Here is a 20,587-nt window from a genome sequence, read left to right as displayed (position 1 = left end):
TCTGCCTCCCTTAGCTCCTCCAGTTCCACCACCCTGGCCTCCAAAGCCCGTATACGGTCTCTGAGGGCCAGGAGCTCCTTGCATTGAATGCACACATATGCCACCCACCCACAGGGCAGGTAATCATACATGCTACACTGAGTGCAATAAACAGGATAGCCCCCACTCTGCTGCTGGGCTTCTGCCTGCATTTTCTCCTACAGCTACCTAGGTTAATGATAGGGTTTTTGTTTAAAATCAAGAAGTTTTGATTATAGTTTAGTTTAAAGGTTTTAAAGAATGGCAAGTGTACCTCACCCCCTTTCCAATCCCCTTCCAAACTCCCTCTCAAAACTCCCTGTTAGCAGCCCCTCTTCACACACTGTGTGCAGTTCTGGTCTCCCATGTTTAAGAAGGATGAATTCAAACTGGAACAGGTACAGAGAAGGGCTACTAGGATGATCCGAGGAATGGAAAACCTGTCTTATGAAAGGAGACTCAAGGAGCTTGGCTTGTTTAGCCTAACTAAAAGAAGGTTGAGGGGATATATGATTGCTTTCTATAAATATATCAGAGGGATAAATACCGGAGAGAGAGAGAGGAATTATTTAAGCTCAGTACCAATGTGGACACAAGAACAAATGGATATAAACTGGTCATTGGGAAGTTTAGACTTGAAATTAGATGAAGGTTTCTAACCATCAGAGGAGTGAAATTCTGGAATAGCCTTCCAAGGGAAGCAGTAGGGGCAAAAGACCTATCTGGCTTTAAGATTAGACTTAATAAATTTATGGAGGAGATGTATGATGGGATAACTTGATTTTGGCAATTAATTGATCTTTAACTATTCACGGTAAATAGGCCCAATGGCCTGTGATGGGATGTTAGATGGGGTGGGATCTGAGTTACTACAGAAAATTCTTTCCTGGGTATCTAGCTGGTGAATCTTGCCCATGTGCGCAGGGTTTAGCTGATCGCCATATTTGGGATCGGGAAGGAATTTTCCTCCAGGGCAGATTGGAAGAGGCGGGTCACTTGATGGAGGATTCTCTGCTCCTTGAAGTCTTTAAACCACGATTTGAGGACTTCAGTAGCTCAGACATAGGTGAGAGGTTTTTCACAGGAGTGGGTGGGTGAGATTCTGTGGCCTGCGTTGTGCAGGAAGTAAGACTAGATTATCATAATGATTCCTTCTGACCTTAATATCTATGAATACCCTGTGTGACTTGAAAGCTTGTCTCTCTCTCACCAACAGAAGTTGGTCCAATAAAAAATATTACCTCACCCACCTTGTGCAACTAGTGCAGTGGTTTTCAGCCAGTGGTCTGCGAACCACTGGGGGTCCGCAGACTATGCTTTAAGATTTCCAAAGGGGTCCACATCTCCATTTGAAATTTTTTAGGAGTCCGCAAATGAAAAAAGGTTGAAAACTACTGAACTAGTGCTCTAAAAAAAACACCTCCATGAGGGGCGCAGCTCCCAGCGCTGGTGCACTTTCTACACTGGCACTTTTCAGCGCTGAAACTTGCTGTGTTCAAGGGGGTGTTTTTTCACACCCCGAGCGAGAAAGTTGCAGCACTGTAAAGTGCCAGTGTAGACAAGCCCCTAGTTTTACAGCCCTGGAATGCACTGAAATCAATCAAAGAACATCCATATTCCTGCTGGAGAAATTAGGCCAGGTCCACACTACAGGCCTATATCGGTACAACTATGATGCTCAGGGGTGTGAAAAATGCACACCCCGGAACGATACAGTTGTAACGACCTAACCCCTAGGTAGATATGCGCCTTTAACATGTAGGTGTTCGCCCTGTAGTATAGTGTCCAGGCCTGTACGCTTCGCTGGTCTGCTGAGACTGCCGTCAAGGATGGCAACAGTACTAGAGGTTGTGGTGATGAGGACATCTGTCCCCTAGGAATTGAATTGAGACTTCCCTCTTGGGGAGGTGAATTAACTACACCAATGGGAGAAGCTCTCCTGTCGGTGTCTTCACTAAAGTGCTGTAGTGTTGAACATGAAGACAAACCCTTAGTCCTGAAATGTCAAACATTTCTAAGGACCCTCGCCTTTACCTTCTTCTGTCCATATTTTCTAGGTATGACTTGCAGGATAACAAGGGCATTTGCCTGTCTTAAGCGGTGCCACTGAGAACCAGAGAGAGTGTTCTGTTATCCTGCAGGCAAGAGCTCACAGCTTTTTCAGAGCTTGACGCTGCAGGTAAAGATTGAATAAGCACATCATTGAGTTTGTGATACTTCTGGCCTGATTTTCAGTGTTGCTGGATGCCCATGATTCCCACTGAACTCAAATTAAAGGTGCTCAGTACCATGGTGATGTGACTCTGAATGGAACAGAATAGAATAGGAATTGCAGCATCTCTGAAAATCAGACCATTACAGTCTGGCTAACTGACACCTTGACAAGTATTAGTACTGGTCATGGTGAATGATTGATTAATTGGCTTTCTGTAGGCTCTTTTGGACTGGTTTGGCTGCTTCTGTTTTAGGTAACTATGGGATATATGAAAGAACCACAGTGAACATATAAAATTCATTTTCAACAAATTAGTTCTTTTAAAAAGTTTGCTCTGTCAACAATTGTCTGTTCTGGGTTATGTTCCAAACAAATGGAGAGACTCCCTTCCCCTTAGTTCACCTATTTTGATTCAGTTTTAAATGGGTCATTGCCACTGCCTTTTGGCTCTAACTTGAGAGGGACTGAGTTGTCAAATCAGAATAAGTCACGAGAATGAAGCCCTGTATTTTCAGCAGGAAGGTAAGAGTAAGGGATCCTTTTGTTTTGCCACTGATTTGCTCTAGGATCCTGGACAAGTCACTAAAGCCAAAATATTCAGAATTGGCCACTCATTTTAGGTGCCTCAAATGTTCGTGTCTTAGGGTCTGAGGTTGGCAACCCAAAATCTGAAACATCCAAAAATAGAGGCCACTTTTGAAAATGTGGGCTTTAACCTATATGTGCCTCACTTTCCCCATCTGTATAATTGATATAATAAGGCCTTAACTCACATATCAGTTGTAAGGCCTAATTTCATTAATGTCTGTAAAGTGCTTTGAGATCCTGAGCTGACAGGTGTAATAGAAATTCAAAATATTATTTTCTATTGTACAGTACATTGAGGCGAAAGACAATCAAGATTATTCTGCTTACTGAGGTGTTAACTAGGATTCTGCTGTAAATCTGTCCAGGAAAACAGGCATTATGCAGCTTTAAAACTTCAGAATGTCTTCTACACCAGTGCTCGATTTCCTAAGCCTCATATTAAAATGAGAAATCTCCAAGAGATTTGTCAGATAAGTTTCTTTGTGGGTTTGAATGCTGATTTTATTTTATTTTTGGCCTTCTGGTTCTGGCTCCTGCTCCCCTTCCTCAGATCTGTGAAGGACTGTAAACAAGGCAGGGCAAGTGGGGCAGCCGCCCAGGGTGCAAAGCTGTGGGGGGGGGGCGGGGGGGAGAAATAGAGCAGAAAAATGAAGAAAAAAAATGGTAAGGCTCAAATATGTTTGCTCGCTCCAGGTGCTAAAATGCCTGGTTACAGCTTTCTACTTGTGACCTGCCTGGGAATTGACCTTTTACTTTACAGTTATGTCTAAATTTCAGTGTCTCGTAAAGTGCCAAACCAGAGAACAAAGTCTCCTGCTTCACCACAGCATCTTCACCTCAAATACATATTTATATGGAAGCACCAGAAATGAAGACTCTGGTGACTGATTTGAGGCTAAGGAAAATGTACAGTCACTTTTGGGCTGTCCTTTAATGATATAACAACTTTTACATCAGATGGAGCCCTGTACTACGGGACTTACACAAAGCTCAGTAAAGTCAAAGGAAATACTGCCATTGACTTTGGATCTGGTCCATAGGCCCCCCCTTCCTCCCTCCCTCCCCAGTTAGGAAGCTTCTGCTGCTCCTGCCTCTGCAGATAAATGGCCAAATTTTACTTCTCCTACCCTAGTGAAGCCACATAGGCAATTGTAAATTTGCTTCTAGCACTGAAGAGCATGAAGTAGTGGAGCTCTTGCCTGTCTGTAATACAAATTGGCCTAAAGCATGGCTACTTCTCTGAGGTCATGTCTCCACTACGATATTATGTCGACCTAACTTAAATCGGCACACAGCCACAGCAGTGATTAAATCGCTTGTGTGTGTGCTCGCAGGAGCGCTTGTATCCATTGTATTGTCAGTGTGGAGCATTGTAGGATGGCTTCTGAAAGCCAGTAACAGGCTTCTACAGCTAGGTTCATGCAAGGCAGCTTGTGTCCATCTAACTCTGTAGTATAGACCAGGCCTTACATCTTTATATAGTGCTACACCCCTAGTTTCTGAAAGCTGTTCTACCCACTGCCCACTCGTTCTCCCTTCTATAGTTTTGCACCCTTCAGAGTTGTAATTAAGCCCCAAACTTTTATTTTTGCCTGTTTTCCTTTTCTCTCGCCTACTACAGTAATTACTCTTGTTGCACACAATCATTATTTTTGCAGGTGCAATTGGGCTATACTATTTATTTCTACTATCTTTATCTTTGTTCCTATTTAAATTCTATGTAGATGGGTGGTTGGCCTGTGTTACTCTTGGTTTGCCATTTTGTCGACATTGTCAAATGCAATTTACGCATGATGAACTCCGATCCATAGAAAACATCTCATAACCTGCACAATATTTAACTAGACATCTGTGGTTATTAGCTGAGGCAATAGTTTCTTATATTGCATTGTTCTTCCTCCATGTATTAATTTTATATTTGACACAATAAGTCAGTCCCTAAACTCTTGATTCAGTATGAGCAAATGAACACGAATGTTACATACAAGAATGTTTAAAACAAAGGAGCCTTAATGAAACACCAGTATAAGTTATGCTTATTTCTTCTGTTGCTTCAGTTTTGTAAGTATATGTTTAACTTGATGATTTCACACACTGGTGTGGAACCACTCGTTATATATTAACTTAGAGCTCAATCCAAAAAGGTACTGAGTGCTCCTGTGACGTGCCAAGTGCCTTTCACACCCAGTGGGAGTGGAACGCACTCAGCACCATGCAGGACTGAGCCCTTTAAATGCAGGCAACAGCAGGCACTTTAAACCAAACAGATTTTCTGGGCTCTAATGTGAGACAAGGTTCATACGGTACTTGTGTAATATTTTCATGCAATGGATTTTCATGCACTTACATTCAATCTCATCTAAAAGAATCAATGGCTGTTGGAAGACTTAAAAATAGAGGTATGTGGATTGGTACTTATTATGTTTAGTGTCTGTTATGTTCTCAGTTGTTCTAATTAGGTGCTGAAGAATTTTTAAAAAAATCCTGTATCTTGTGTTACTAGAACCTATCTGTGTCCAGAATCAGAATATTAGATTGAGACGAATGTTTTCACTCCTTAGTGTCTTTAGCTTCAATGTGACTTCCACCACTGTAGAAAAGGGGTTTTTATGGTTGTTTGATCTGAGTAATTTATCTAAATAGAATATCTTTATATTACATGTTATTGCATCTGTATATTGTACAGCTGTGAAGTCTTTTGCACATAGATGGCTAAAGCTGACTCAGTAGACACTTAAATCGGAGCTTAGGGGACTAGTTCGTTAGAAACTATCCATGCCAGCAGTTCCCAAGTCCTCAAACATTTTTTCAAGGTCAGTTCTGGAAAAGTGTTTTCAGTAATATGGTTGTGCCAGTTGTTGTGGCCTCTCTGGGCCTGATCCAGCTCAGTGGGAATCCTGTTGTTTGTTTCAGTGAGAGTTGGAGTAGCCTTCTATGCACAGAGTCCTATCCTGGTCGACTGGAAGTCAGTGGGAGTTTTGCTATGGACTCCAGTAAAATCAGGCTTCAGCCCGTAGTGCACATTTAAGAATACGTTAACACAGTAGAAATTTTAAAAGATCAAAATTATGAAACAGCACTTAGGAAACAGATCAGCTGCTTACATTTTAAGGAAAACAAGTAAATCATCCGCAGTTCAAGCCCTGACCCAATTGAAGTTGATGTCAAAATTCAGATTTACTTTAATGATACCAGGATTTGGCACAATATGTGCAAACTAGAGTGTTTATCCTTCCTCCTTCTCTGGAATGCATATAACTTTTCCAGAGAAACAGGTCTAGACTGCTGTTGTTTTATAACCAAAGAGAGTTGTATACAAAGGAAGTTCCCTCCCTTCACTAGTAAATGTTACTTGCCATCATTAAGCAAGTGTGAGGAAATAGTTGTCTTTTTTTTTTCTGGATTCACTTGCTAATAGTGCTAATTAGAATCTGAAAACAACAACATAATTTTGCATGCAGACTTGCACTTCAAGTCTGTCAGAGAAGAGCAATGGCTGTTTCAGGGATTATAGGATGAGCCCTAGTTTAGTTTTGGTAAATAATTCTATGTGATAATGCCTGTGTCTTCTCGAAATGAAATAAACCACCCACCCGTTGGTGACTATTTTGGCCCCAATCCTGAAAACACCTACATATGTGAATAGTCCCATGAGACTATCTAAGTAACTTTCTGCATGTGAGTGAACGGGACTAGTCATGTGCGTAACATTATTCATACATGTGTTTGCAGGATCAAGGCTTTAATGATTAATTTTAACTGAAATCAGTACAGATATAAGTATGCTAGACTCAAGCAAGTGCCGAATAGCCAGTTTGCCGGGATGAGGCAGTCAAGTTTGCCAGGTGTTTCTTGTGAGTAAACAAAAGTGAAAAAGAGGTGGAGTAGGAGACCGTCATATATTAACAAGAGGCACATGTGTACCTAAGGTACAATTACCTAATCTAGCAACTAGCATTTTTCATGTGTAGGAAGTTAAAATGATTAGGTTGCCCCTTAATGGAAATGGAAGGAATGGAAGGAAAATGGAAATATAAGTGGAAGTTTATATAAACGGAGTGGGCTCTCCATAACAAAGAAGCATTTATCAAATACTGTTACTGAAAAATGAAGGTTTCAGAGTAGCAGCCGTGTTTAGTCTGTATTCGCAAAAAAGAAAAGGAGTACTTGTGGCACTTAGAGACTAACAACTTTATTTGAGCATAAGCTTTCGTGAGCTACAACCCACTTGCCTCTGATGAAGTGGGCTGTAGCTCACGAAAGCTTAAGCTCAAATAAATTTGTTAGTCTCTAAGGTGCCACAAGTACTCCTTTTCTTTTTTGTAAAATGAAGGCACCATTAGATTCCATGGCAGAAAATTGTAACAATTAGACATCATTCTCTCTGGGAAGATAATTTTCCTATTTGTGTAATATTAGTATGTAAGAACAAACTCATTTATTATTAATTATTATTATTATTATTTATTAATATTAACAAAATGTAATCATGTTTAATACTGTGAGACTTACCCACTGAAAACTCTTGATTTGATTCTCCTTTCACTTGACACCAATTTAAAGCTAGAATAATTTGTTTTTTATTTTTAGAACCAAAACTTTCCTAGTTGTGCTCGCATCTATACCTAAAAATATTCTCAAATGTGACTATTTTTACAAGCACAGATTTAGGACCTTTCATGCACTGTTCTTTGTCAAATGTTCAAAATTCAAAGTACAGAACATTGCACATAGAATGTTATGGGATTAGTGTATTTATTAGGCTGCAATATAAATGATTTAAAGTGTTGATCTGACCATGAAAAACACTGCATACCAAATATATATATATATATATATATATATATATATATATATATATATACAGAGAGAGAGAGAGAGAGATAAAGCTTTTTAACTAATTAATATATTTTCTTGATTTGGCTCTGGTAGGATAATATCAGTCAGCTGAAATAGCTGGTGCACTTTTTTACTCTTCTGTTTGTAATATTTTACTCTTTCATAGGAAAAGCAGCGTGCTTCCAGTGTACTTTGTGAAAAGATTATTTCCTACAGATCTTTAAGATGTTCAGAATTAAAAAAACTTTCATATAAGTTTTGTCTAGCTCAGATAATTACCCATTGCTGACAGTGGATGTCAGCAGTGGGTCAGGTGAACAGGTGCTAAACATGTCTAATTGGAAGTGTAGAACAAGAAAAGTATGTTCTGCACTGCTTCAGAAACCATGGGTAAAACATATTTAAAGTGAGTTGATTTTAATACACTGTTAAAAGTTGGACTGAACCAATTGCTGGTCCCATTGTCAGCAATGGGTATTTTTCCTAGTGTAGATAAGGCTATTGATTTTTTTTTAACCCCTTTAAGAAGAATTTATTCCAGGCAGTATGTTTGCTGAGTGATTTTTATAAACAATGATTTTAGAGGTACATAGAAATAATGTATGTACATATATGGGCATGTGCATATGCATTATGGAGGCCTTTGGGATTTATATATAAAGCAGTATTAGAATCCCTCTGTTTAATGACTAATTTTAATATTTGGCACAATAACACTTCATGGAATTGTATTTTCCATGTAATTTTTAAAGGAAAGTATTTTCTCACTTTTGCAGAGGCAATATTTTAAAATACTCCCTGACTGAACTTTTGTCCTGATAATTTTGCATTTCTTTGGGTTCCTCTCACTAAACAACCACTATCTGTACAAACGCCAAACACACATATTCCAATAATATCTCAGGCATAGGCCACTTCTGACATTTAAAAACTGAATACACAGAGAGAATTATTCCTTTTACTCGGAATAACCTGTTGAAGCTACACCAAGATTAGACAATGGAATATTTTTTATATCCATCAACCATTTCCATTTTCCAGCACTGCCAGCCTGCCCTGATTTACAATACTGTCCTCACAGAGAGCGCAGTTGGCAGCGTGTCAGTCTCATCATCTGAAGGTCCTGAGTTCAAGCCTCAAAGATGAGGAGCTAGGAAGGCAGGCTGGACAGCAGGGAGCATGAGGATGGAAGCTGTGGAGGAAAGAGATGGGGATCTAGGAGTCCATGGCGTAACTGTGGTGGAGTGAAACACCACACCCAGAGCACAGAATGTGTTCTAGAGATGTCAGGCTGTGGGCATTCCTATGTTTTGCTATTCCCTAGATGCCACAAGTCCCATGGTACAGTTAGAGCAATCAGTAACCCCAGGCTAGGAGTGTCACAAACTACATCCCCTGTTTTTAACAGACAGGCAGCCAAATTCAGGGGAGTGGGGGTGAGGGGGCGGGGGCAGGGGAAGGATGGTGCTGAAGTTATTTCAGTTACATTTTTTGAGCTGAGGTTTGACAAGATCTTTTAAAAGGGATAAAGTCACTGACAAAAATAGAACTGTCCATTTTGTTATTTGGAATGTTTATGCAAAGACAGGACTTATTGAAGTAAATTACTGTTGTAAGGAAACTTGCAATCTTACGGTTCAGAATGATACTATGATTTTACAAGACACAAATTAGTCAGGTTCAGAAACTCCAGCATCAAAATAAATCAGGCAGAAAGATTTTTCAACAGCCACCTTAGCCTGAACTCTTTCTGGAAAACTAGCATTTTTTCTTTGGTTCTTGTCACAGGTGCACAAGGACAGTAATTAGTTTTATTCATATATAGGCTTTTGTATGGCACTCATCACTATGGTATCTGAGCACCTCACAATCATTAATAGATTTGTCCTCAAAATGTCCATTTGAGGTAGGGAAGTATTATTACGCCCACTTCTTTACAGAGGAGGAATTCCGATAGAGAAAGAGTGAGAGTCCAAGGTCGCACAGAAATAGAATGCAGAACTCCTCTGTCCCAACCCAGTGCTTCAACTACAACACTATCTGCTCTGTCTGAGATATGAATCTTCCTTTTTTTAAAGACTTTGGTATTGTTTTCAATACTGGTGAAATTCTGAACATTTGACCTCTACTTTTATTTCCAATTGGTTCATTCTTGACAGCAACTGGAATAACTGAGTTCATTCAAAGTCCAAGGACACCAAGAAAAGGACACTGTAGATAGACCTTGCTGGGGTTTTTTTTGTTTTGTTTTTTATCAAAGGGCCTATTTGCTCTGTGGGAGGGGAAGGTTGAGCTTGGCAGGGAGACACAGATGCATTGAGAATATTACATTTGTGGCATCATTTCCCTCCTTTCTGAGGGGGGGGGTCTTCAGTGGTGAGGATCTGCAGCTATTCAGAGGCAGGCTGGGGCCTTAGAGAGGGCAACACAGACCCCAGAAACTCATGTTTGTGGGTAAATTAGTGCTGTCCCTGTCAGCATTAACATACTAGTGGTCCCCAGCACAGTTTGGAAACCAGGTCCACTAGTCCAAGTAGGAACCAGCTGTAGTGCAGAAGTACAAGGCCTCTGGACAGATGGACCATCTGCAGCGCTCAGGGGATCTGTGAGTTTAGGAAGTGGAACCCTTACCTACTTCAATAACAGGTCAAACTCAAACTCAGGTCAATGGAATAATTCTAGGGAAATTCTGTGAGTCTAAATTTGCAGAGTTGCCTGGCCCACACAGTAATAATCCAATTAGTGGAATAATTTGACCCTCAGCAAGTTCACGGATGACACTAAGCTGCGGGGAGAGGATGATACGCTGGAGGGTAGGGATAGGGTCCAGAGTGACCTAGATAAATTGGAGGATTGTGCCAAAAGAAATCTGATGAGGTTCAACAAGGACAAGCGCAGAGTCCTGCACTTAGTACGGAAGGATCCCATGCACCGCTACAGGCTGGGGGCCGAGTGGCTAAGCAGCACTTCTGCGGAAAAGGACTCGGAGATGAGAAGCCGGATATGAGTCAACAGCGTGCCCTTGTTGCCAAGAAGGGTAGTGGCATATTGGGCTGCATTAGTAGGAGCATTGCCAGCAGATCGAGGGAAGTGATTATTCCCTTCTATTCAGCAATGGTGAAGCCACATCTGGAGTATTGCATCCAGTTTGGGGCCCTCCAATACAGAATGTGGACAAATTGGAGAGAGTCCAGCGGAGGGCAACGAAAATTAGTAGGGGGCTGGGGCACATGACTTTTGAGGAGAGGCTGAGGAAACTGGGCTTATTTAGTCTTCAGAAGAGAAGAGTGAGGGGGCATTTGATAGCAGCCTTCAACTACCTGAAGGGGGGTTCCAAAGAGGATGGAGCTTGGCTGTTCTCAGTGGTGGCAGATGACGGAACAAGGAGCAATGGTCTCAAGTTGCAGTGGGACAGGTCTAGGTTGATATTAGGAAAAACTATTTCACTAGCAGGATGGAATGGGTTACCAAGGGAAGTCGTGGAATCTCTATCTTAGAGGTTTTTACAGCCCGGCTTGACAAGCCCTGGCTGGGATGATTTAGTTGGGGTTGTTCCTGCCTTGAGCAGGGGGTTTGGACTAGGTGACCTCCTGAAGTCTCTTCCAACCCTAATCTTCTATGATTCTATGACCCTAACTAATTAGACAGTGGCTGCTGCTGGATGGAAATGAAGTAAGGTTTAAATGTTTAGCTTTTGGGCTATTAGTCTCTCTGGTGCCATCATATAGAAGTTACTGGGAGTTGTGACTGTCTGAGGAAAGAACTGGGCATCCTATGTATAACAGGAGTTGATATCAACCCTGTACATAGCTTGCATGAAATGAGCTACTTGTAGCTTCAATTAGTCTGAGATTTTTGTTACTGATTTTTGTCAGTTAAAATGATGTATATAGTGATCTAATGCAAAGGAAGCCACCATTTACTTAGCTGCCAAAATATGAAGGGATGCTGAACTTTAATCACCCAAGTTTGAAATGTTGCCATTTATTTTAGTATTATTAAAGAAGAAGATAGTACTGTGATGGATACCAAATAAAGGCTTGTAATAATAACAATAGTAAAACAACTAAGGCTACGATTTTGGAATATTTCAGGTTTCAGAGTAGCAGCCGTGTTGGTCTCGATCCGCAAAAAGAAAAGGAGTACTTGTGGCACCTTGGAGATTAACAAATTTATCTGAGCATAAGCTTTTGTGAGCTACATTTTGGCATAAGAATTTTTAGTAGATTTCATGGCAGAGGTGCAGGGAAAAAAGCAATATGTCACAGAAAGGTCACCAGATGATCCCCCCAGAGCCCTAGAGGGAGGACCCCAGGACCAGCCCAATCCCCCTCGAGCCCTCGGGAGCCCTCAATACCACCAACCCGATCCTCCCAGAGTCCCTGCCTTCTCACCTTACCCTCCCGACTGACAATCCCCTGGTTTAAAATGTGAAGGGGGCAATGGCCCTTTTGCCCCCTTGTCTCTGGCAGAAGTGGAGACCAGCCTGGGCCCTCCCCAACCCCAGGACAGGAGGCACCACTGCAGAGTGGGCTCATCATGTATTTTATTCAAATTCACGATTACTGGGAACACTATGGCCTCTGTGCCAAAATCGTAGCCTTAATAATAACAGGCTCATAGTTAAAGTTGTGAGCCACACTGCATTCTTAGCACATGTATCATCATTTAATGGGAAATTATCCCAAAATTATATTGACATTTTTGTAACCTATGAAAATTGCTGGAGCTTTTCATTGTTGTACCTCCATTTTAATGTGTTGTTACTGTAACTTTCCATTACAAGATTTTGTGATCAGGCAGTTTACTTGCAACTAAAAGGAAAATAAACTTCACAAAAATCAAAGATGTGGAGGATATATGACAAACCAGAGGTAGAATTAGCAAGAGAAAGAATTTTTTTATTGGACTCATAGGAACATGAGAGAGATCATAGCTGAATCTTTTGGCACAGTAAACATGCCCATAGGTGTTAATTTCAGCTTACACTATGTAATAATAAAGGCAATACAGTAGAACCTTAGAGTTACGAACACCTCAGGAATGGAGGTTGTTCGTAACTCTGAAGTGTTTGTAACTCTGAACAAAACATTATGGTGGTTCTTTCAAAAGTTTACAACTGAACATTGACTTAATACAGCTTTGAAACTATTATGCAGAAGAAAAATGCTGCTTTCCCTTTTTTTTTTTAGTAGTTTATGTCTAAGACCCTACTGTACTGTATTTTCTTTTTTTTTTTTTTTTTTTTTTCCTTTGGGAGGGTTTCTGCTGCTACCTGATTATGTACTACCGGGTCCAAAAAAGGAGTGTAGTTAACTGGTCAGTTCGTAACTCTGGTGTTCGTAACTCTGAGGTTCACCATATATAATTGTAAAAAGAAATTTAAACAAATAAAAGTCCTCATGCTAATTTAAAACACTCAGAGGTCCTAATAACACAGGAAGATAGACTAAAGGCACAGAATTCTTGGAGTTTTTTTCCCTTTTTCTAACAGTTCAGACTGTGATTGCTGTGACTTTCCTATGCACTATACAAACCTGTAATTGTCCAGAGCTTATTGGCATAGCAACCAAGATAACAGCTCTGTTAAGCCTGTTGGGTATTTCTCTTGCATCATACTGGCTCAGTTATGCTATTGAGACCTGTTGCTTCAGGTTTTTCTATTCTGTAATTGTAATAAACATTGTAGATATTATGAACTAGTGGAACTTTGCAGATTTTTTTTTTAATAATTTCTAATCAAGTATATTGGCTGCTTCATTACAAGGCACTTTTTCAGCAGCTAGATTTGTAGTGGATTTTTATACCTGGGAAGAGCATAAGGTAGAACCCTGGTTCCTTTGCCTCCTCTTAAGCACTAGCCATCAGGATGGAGGACATACTACATGCTGAGGGTGGAGGGTGTTACAAATTACTCTGTCCACCCCTTACTCCTCTACCTCCAGCACAACAGGAAGCAGTGGGATGCATTGTGCCTCACAGATGAAATGCTGCCCCTTGCTGTGGATGATGTGTAAATAACAAGATTGAGCCTTAAATCGGTCCCTTTGATTCAGGGAGCGCACCTATGCCTTGTTATTTAGTCTCACTAAAATGTCACTTACTGAATGAGCAGGGCAACCTCTGTGAAGGGGCCTCAGCTCTGGAATTCATCATGAGCCCCTTGCTCTGTAAGAGCCCAAGTTTTTGGTCCTCCTGAGCATATTGCAAGACCCATTTATTTCCCCAGGCATGTTTGGTGGGGGTCAGTTGAGACATGTGATGACGGGATGGCAAGGTTGCAGTTTGATAGTTATTTGGTAGGAGGGAGTTATTAAAAAGCTATTAATAGGTATTTTAAATTTAAATATTAAGAATAAGGATAATAGATAAATTACGGCGATGAGGCAATCTGATACCTGGGTGATGGGTGTGGTGTATGAACCTGAAAAGAGCAGAACAGAAAAAGATAGAATCTAAATGGCTATAATCAAGTACTAACAGAGAGCCCACTCTAGCTGTCTCTTATAGTCAGTACCTTTTCCACTCAACATGTAGTTCCCCCATCATCTCAATGTACTTTTCACTTAACAGAAAATCTATTTCTAATAATTTTACAAGAACATAGAGAAAATGTGCATGGGACCGAACTTGTGACACACTTCACTGCTGCATCTCTGTTCCTTCCCACTTTTCTGTATTTTGCATCTCCACAGTATTCCCCTCTTTCTTTTTTCCCCTTAAACTTTTTGTGAGTCACAAGATAAAGGTAGAATGCAGCCTTCCTAATTAGAAACAGGAAGTTGTCTTTGTTTGGACACAATGAGCTATTTATTGAAAACTGCTCTTCAGTAGTATGAAGCATCTCTTCATGTCATGCTGTCTTAATAATGCCTCTTGAGGATGGGAACACAATAATAGCATCACAGTGAGCCTCAGTGTGGATATCAATAGCATTCGAACAGACTGAAAGGCCGAGTACCTCGTTAAGTTGTGTGCAGCTGCAATGGTGTAGGTGGGTGAGTAAGTCGAACACAGAGGGGACAATGGTAACCTAGTACATAGGGGTCTTTTTTCATTGATAGTGTCATTCCATTCTGCTATTGTGTCCACCCTAAACTAGATCTGTGTGCCAAATGGAGTGCAGCGAACTCAGTGAAACAATATCTCAATGCAAATTCAAAAGAACATTTTAAAATGATAAAACTGAAGTCTATTTCAGTTATTTATAAGTTGTATGTCAGCACTCGTTTGGAACCAAATTCTGACATATGTTCTCGGGTTGAGCAGTTCTGTATTCCACAAGCAGTCCTATTGCAGTTAGCGTGGATATGTCTACACTAGGGCTGGAGGTGTAAACTCCAGCTCCAGGTGATATACCAGCACTAGCCCTGATGGAGCTAGAATACTTAAGTAGAAATGAAGTTGTGAGCATGGGAGGGGCTAGCCGCCCAGAGTTTGCATCAGTGATCTTGGACAGGATTTACTCAGTGTGGCTAGTTCTTCCTGCTGCAGTTACACTTCTGTTTTTAGAATGCGATCAGAGCTAGAGCAGATGTAGCTCAATGAGCTGGAATTTACACCTTTACTCGCTTAAGTATTAACATGAGTAAGCATCAGAACCTGGCTTTTAGTGAACGATTATAAAGTAGCTATATGAAGAGACTTGTATTGGTGATGACTCTCACTTGCCTCTGTCAAATTAAGAAAATTAATCAGTTTAAACCATGCAGCCCTTTGAGCCCTTTCCTTAACAGAATGATTCATGTACAGGAATGGGAGATTTAAATGCCAAGATGACAGAGCTATTGAATTTGGAAAATTCCTTTTGGTATACGATGTCTGTTAGAAACTTACACAAATAGAAACAACCTTGTACATTTATATATAAAACCGACAAAATTAATTTGCAGTGCATGTGGGTTTGAACTTGCATATTCAAATGTGCTACTATTCCTCATTTTTAAACCGTCCAAATTAAGGGTTTGATACTGCTCCCCTCGAATTCAGTAGAGGAGTTGCTGTTAATTTCCCTGATAGCATCACTCAATCTAATATCCGTAGTGGGACTTGTAAAGATTCTCATGAGGGTAATTGTTTGCAGGATCAGAGCCTTAGTCTGTCTGAAATGCAAAAGACAGATGCAAATTGCAACATTAGGTAAATACTGTAAACCTCAGAAAACACTCTGTAGTTTAATGAAAGAGAATCAGTTATTCTAATACTTCCACCTATTCAAAATTGCATTTGGGTGCCCATTAATGTAGGATGATTTAAAAAAAACAAACAACCTCCCCCCAGGATATTGCATTTACCCCACCCTCCACCATCCTCCCCAGCTGTGTGCAGTATAGCAAATAATACTCAAGGTGGTTTCCTTGAGTATTAATAAGCTCCCAGTCTCTCTCTCTCATTCTTATTTTAAAACTGGAATTTTTAAAGTATATTTAAAGGAAAGAATCACAAAAATATCAATGGATGAGTATCGGGGTTCCTCCTCCTCCATTGGGACTATCCTTTCATACAGAAGGTAATGGAACTATTCTCCTTCAGACTTTCCCACCCTGAGACTATGGAAGATGACAATCTTGATTAGATAAGAGCTGCTGACATGCAGGCATTGATGTGCTGTGATATTTGAAAAAATATCAATACCCTACACTAAATACACTAAAAGCTTCCATTTCACTTTCTAGTCCATCTTGCTCCTTCACCATGAAGGATCTTAATATCACTTTTCCTGTGTCACATTTTTTATAATCCTTTTCCACCTGTATTGCACTTCAAATAATCCTTCTAATTCTTTGTCACGTGCACTTTAAACCTTCTTTTTAATCACAGATTTAAACTTCTAAAACAAGTTAAATTTTTTGTTGCTATGGATATTTGTGATGATCATTATCAAGTAATTAATAATACCATTGTGCATATACCAATCTGGAATTTATTCTTGGACTTCTTTTGGACTTGGTCTCTCACAGTTTATAATGCCAGCACAACCACTGATTGAATTACATCCTTTGTTACTCAGTGGGGGTCAAATTATTAGTCTGCAAATAATAGGGTATAGTGCAGCTTCTCAGAAGTACCTATAAAAGTGCTATTCAATTTTTCTTATTTCCATCTTTTTGTACAATTTCTAGTAACAAATAACATTCATCTTCTCAAGAAAGGAAAAGCTGGAAAACAAGCCACTATCTCTGCTTTATTTTATAACCAAGCAGCCTGTCTTGGTTATAAATATGGGTGACATTTTGTATTTGTGGAATAGTGAAACAGACATTTATATTCTGTGAAGAATTAACTTACTGAAACTTGGGCTTGTCTTAGCTGTTGGGAGTCTATGCACCTTTCTTTCCTAGAAATATTGTGCTAGAAAAATAGAGTAATGTTTCAAATCTAAAGGAAGAATAGTGGGCCTTGTTCTTCTTCCTTATACTAGGGCAATCCCCATAAATTTGGCTGGTATCTTTATAGTGGACCTTGATACAGCTGCACTTGGGCACTGTATATATGGTTCTGAATCTGCCTATTTTTAAAAAAAGATAATGGCAAACTAAATTCTGTCCTCAGATACACTCACAAAACTCCCATTGAATTCAGAACTTGTATACATGTATGCCAGGGCAGTACTTCGACACAATGATACCACAAAAGTCAGAAATAGGTTTTAGCATAAGCGGATGTCCAAGTATGTAACACAAACAGGTTTATGAGATACAAAATATAGCAGTCACTCTTAGAAACATGCAATCACTTCAGATAGAAGTTTATATAACTAATGTTACCTCAGGTTTCAGAGTAGCAGCCGTGTTAGTCTGTATTCGCAAAAAAGAAAAGGAGTACTTGTGGCACCTTAGAGACTAACAAATTTATTTGAGCATAAGCTTTCGTGAGCTACAGCTCACTTCATCGGATGCAAGTACTCCTTTTCTTTTTTTTTTAATGTTACCTCAGTAATTGCAACATTCTAGCTATTCCCTATTGTATGTAGAGACAAGAATAAAGGATATTGCAAACAATGATGTAATAAACTTATCTAATTATCCAAGGCAAGTTTTTAAGAATGACCATTATAAGACGCCAAACCTGCAGAACTTTCTGATGGAAATCCTGGTTAAGTGCCTATAGAGAGTGTGAGTGAAAGTCTGAACAGCAGTCACTGATATACTGCACTATTATAACGTGGTAAAACTATATTTCCAGTCCATTTCTGATATCTCTATTTCATATACGTGATGGATTTACCACCTCAAATCCATCCAAAATGCTGATCCTAACGTCACCTTCTAGTCTGTCACCCCCACTTTAAATCCCTTAATAAGATCCCTCTCTTCTAATACATGAAACACAAACTTCTTGTCCTTATTTACGAAGCCTTCAACAATTTAGCTCCTCCCTAGATATCAGACCTATTATCTTATTCAAGACTTCCTCCTGCCATCACTCCACTAGTGATTCCAGACTCATTCTCCTGAGTCTCCATTTCTCTAACAAGCACTTTTGGGCTTCCTTAGTCCAGATCCATAAAGCCAGTATCTTGTCCTTCATCAAAACTCATCTTGTCTGTAATGCATGCAATAAAGAACAGCCTAGTAATGGCTAGGCAGGTGGAAAGCTACAGTCATTACTACTACAGACTGGCTAAGAATTCCACATATGCTGTTATATTTATGTGTTACCACATTTCCCCTGGCTCACTTGTCTCATCCACCTGCTATGTCACCTTTTAGATTGTAAGGGCTTGTCTACCCTTGAAATGCTACAGCTGCTTCAACGGAGACACTACCCACACTCACAGGAGAGGTTCTCCTGTCATCATAGATAACCCATCTTCCTGAGAGGCAGTAGCTATGGAAGAATTCTTCTATCAACCTAATACTGTCTACACTGAGGATTTTTCACACCCCTGAGCGATGTAGCTATGCCGATGTAAATGCCCAATGTAGACCAACTCTAAGGCCCAGATCCTCAAAGGTATTTAGGCACCTAACTCCCATTGAAATCAATGGGAATTAGGTGCCTAAATATCTTTGAGGATTTGTGCCTCAGTGTTTTGGATCAGGGACTGTCATTTATTATATGGTTTTGGTAGGAGTCATCAGATGGTCTTATTTTCCTTAGCATGCAAGCACTGTTCAGACTTGGATGCATTGTAAGTTTTGTGATTTGTTCTCTGTCTTAATCTCTTTAATTCAAGTCAATGCCTGGGACAGAGTCACATCCTGGGAACCAGGCACTGGTGTTTGGGCTGAAATTTCTGAAAGAGGTTTGCTCTCTTGCTGTTTGTGACTACCTCCATTCAAGGACTGGTGTATTAGTGTAAATAAAGCAAGCAAGCTACCCTGAGGAAATACCCCACATCACCGATTACTCTGCATCACTGATTTTTTTCTGAAAGGGGAAACTGATGTGCATGACCCAACATCTGCTATTCATTGGCAGATGGATGACAATATATTTGCATGACACCTTACATAATGGGGCCCAGGATGGCTGAGACACCACTGCAATTTAAATATTTAAGTGAGGAAGATGCATGTTTGTTTGTAAATATGTGATTCCCTCCTAATTATATTCTGCTTGGCAAACGTGAGACTGAAAGGTGATCTCAGTATGCTTTTCATGTACTTAAAATGGACTTATCAGTTACACCATTTAAGCAAGTGGGGGGGGGGGTCAAATAATTCACACACTGAAACTGCAAAAAGAAATACTTGGGTTTGATAAGAAGGTGATCATTTTATACCAGATTGTTATTGGACTGTGGAACAGTGGCTGTAAATAACGAAAATTTGACCAAAGGCAGTGGTCATTAAATTCAGGCACATGTAATAACTAGAAATATATAGTGAATAGCAAAATGAGGCAGGGCATACCTGACACTCAGTACTGGTTCTCTCCAATCACAAATTCTGTGTGTTTTGCATTGACAGCATCATACCTATGGGGCCAATCCACCTGTGGAGTAACTATAGAAATAAATGAAGTTGCACCAGAGATGGATTTAGCCTTACACATTTGAAATAAAAAGGTAAGCGTTTTAAACCTACCACAGCTTGGAAGATGCACATAGAAAACCAGGCATTATAAGGGGAAGTCCTTGCAAGAGGTGGGGAAGACAGGCTTTGAAGCTGAAGGTTAAAGTCAGTATTTTCTCAGTGCAGCAAATGAGAATGCAACTTGTAGAGGACCAACAGCTGAGGAGAGGGTGTGGGAACCAGAAATCCATTCAACGGCTGGGAGGTTACTGAAAGTTACAGATCATGGGGAGAGCTGCAATTTCTCCTGCTCCTGCCTCCTTCATATTCAATCCCTAATTGGCAGCCGGCTTGAACGAAGGTCAACAGCAATGACACCCAACGCGGAAGGGGAATCGCTTCATTATTAATGTGTGCAGCTGCCACCTCCCTCCCCGTTCAGCCTTGATCTGTTTTTGAGAGGATGATAATTAAATTCAAACACAGCACAACAAACAGCCCCCCCCTTCGTCTCTTGCAGGGCGGGAGGAGGGAAAAGGGGAATCAACCCCTCAATTGCTGCGTGCCCAGCACTTAAATCACTCGCTAGGGGCTAAGTATTTATCGGCAGCCCCGGGCCTGGGCCGACGCCGTTCTGGTTGCAGATGAAGGGGCGCCTGGACTCTGCCTCGCAGGTGGGAGGGGAGAAAAGGCCAGAGGGGGGCCGGCGGCTGGGGCTCTCCTCCCCTGTTGGCTTGCGGGGGAATCTGTCACTGAAAACCGAGCGGTGGGGGAAGAATAGCCTCGTCTAGCCCCTGCCCGTAGAGGCCCAGGCAGGCCCCCCCCAGCCTGACACAGGGGAGCTGCGGGCAGAGACACAAGGGTGGGCGAGGGAACATTTCTGACCGGACCGGCCCCTGCGGGTGGGCGAGAGCCGCTTAGCCCGCGCTCTCCTCCCCGCAGCCTTTGAAGCGCGCCCCGCCCCCTG

General features: G+C 40.8%; 1 protein-coding gene across 5 annotated transcripts in view; it reads left to right on the top strand.

Annotated features, from left to right (window-relative positions):
• SPATA13 (spermatogenesis associated 13) overlaps window positions 1-20,587 on the top strand; it is a 132,779-nt gene that overhangs the window by 21,116 nt on the left and 91,076 nt on the right. Inside the window, exon 2 of one of the 5 annotated variants that reach the window (XM_038407266.2) lies at window positions 19,576-19,673. The exons of 2 other annotated variants lie outside the window; for them this stretch is intronic. The gene's annotated coding sequence lies outside the window, so the exon portion shown is untranslated. Of the gene's footprint in view, window positions 1-5,070; window positions 5,221-19,575; window positions 19,674-19,780; window positions 19,982-20,587 lie in introns of those variants that run through there. 2 more of the 5 variants (XM_043504307.1, XM_043504308.1) reach the window with 2 other exon arrangements.

Source organism: Dermochelys coriacea, chromosome 1 (genome assembly GCF_009764565.3).
Source record: "Dermochelys coriacea isolate rDerCor1 chromosome 1, rDerCor1.pri.v4, whole genome shotgun sequence".
NCBI classification, from domain to species: Eukaryota; Metazoa; Chordata; order Testudines; family Dermochelyidae; genus Dermochelys; species Dermochelys coriacea.
Note: the sequence above shows the minus strand (reverse complement) of the source record. Positions and strands in the feature narration are given on the sequence as shown.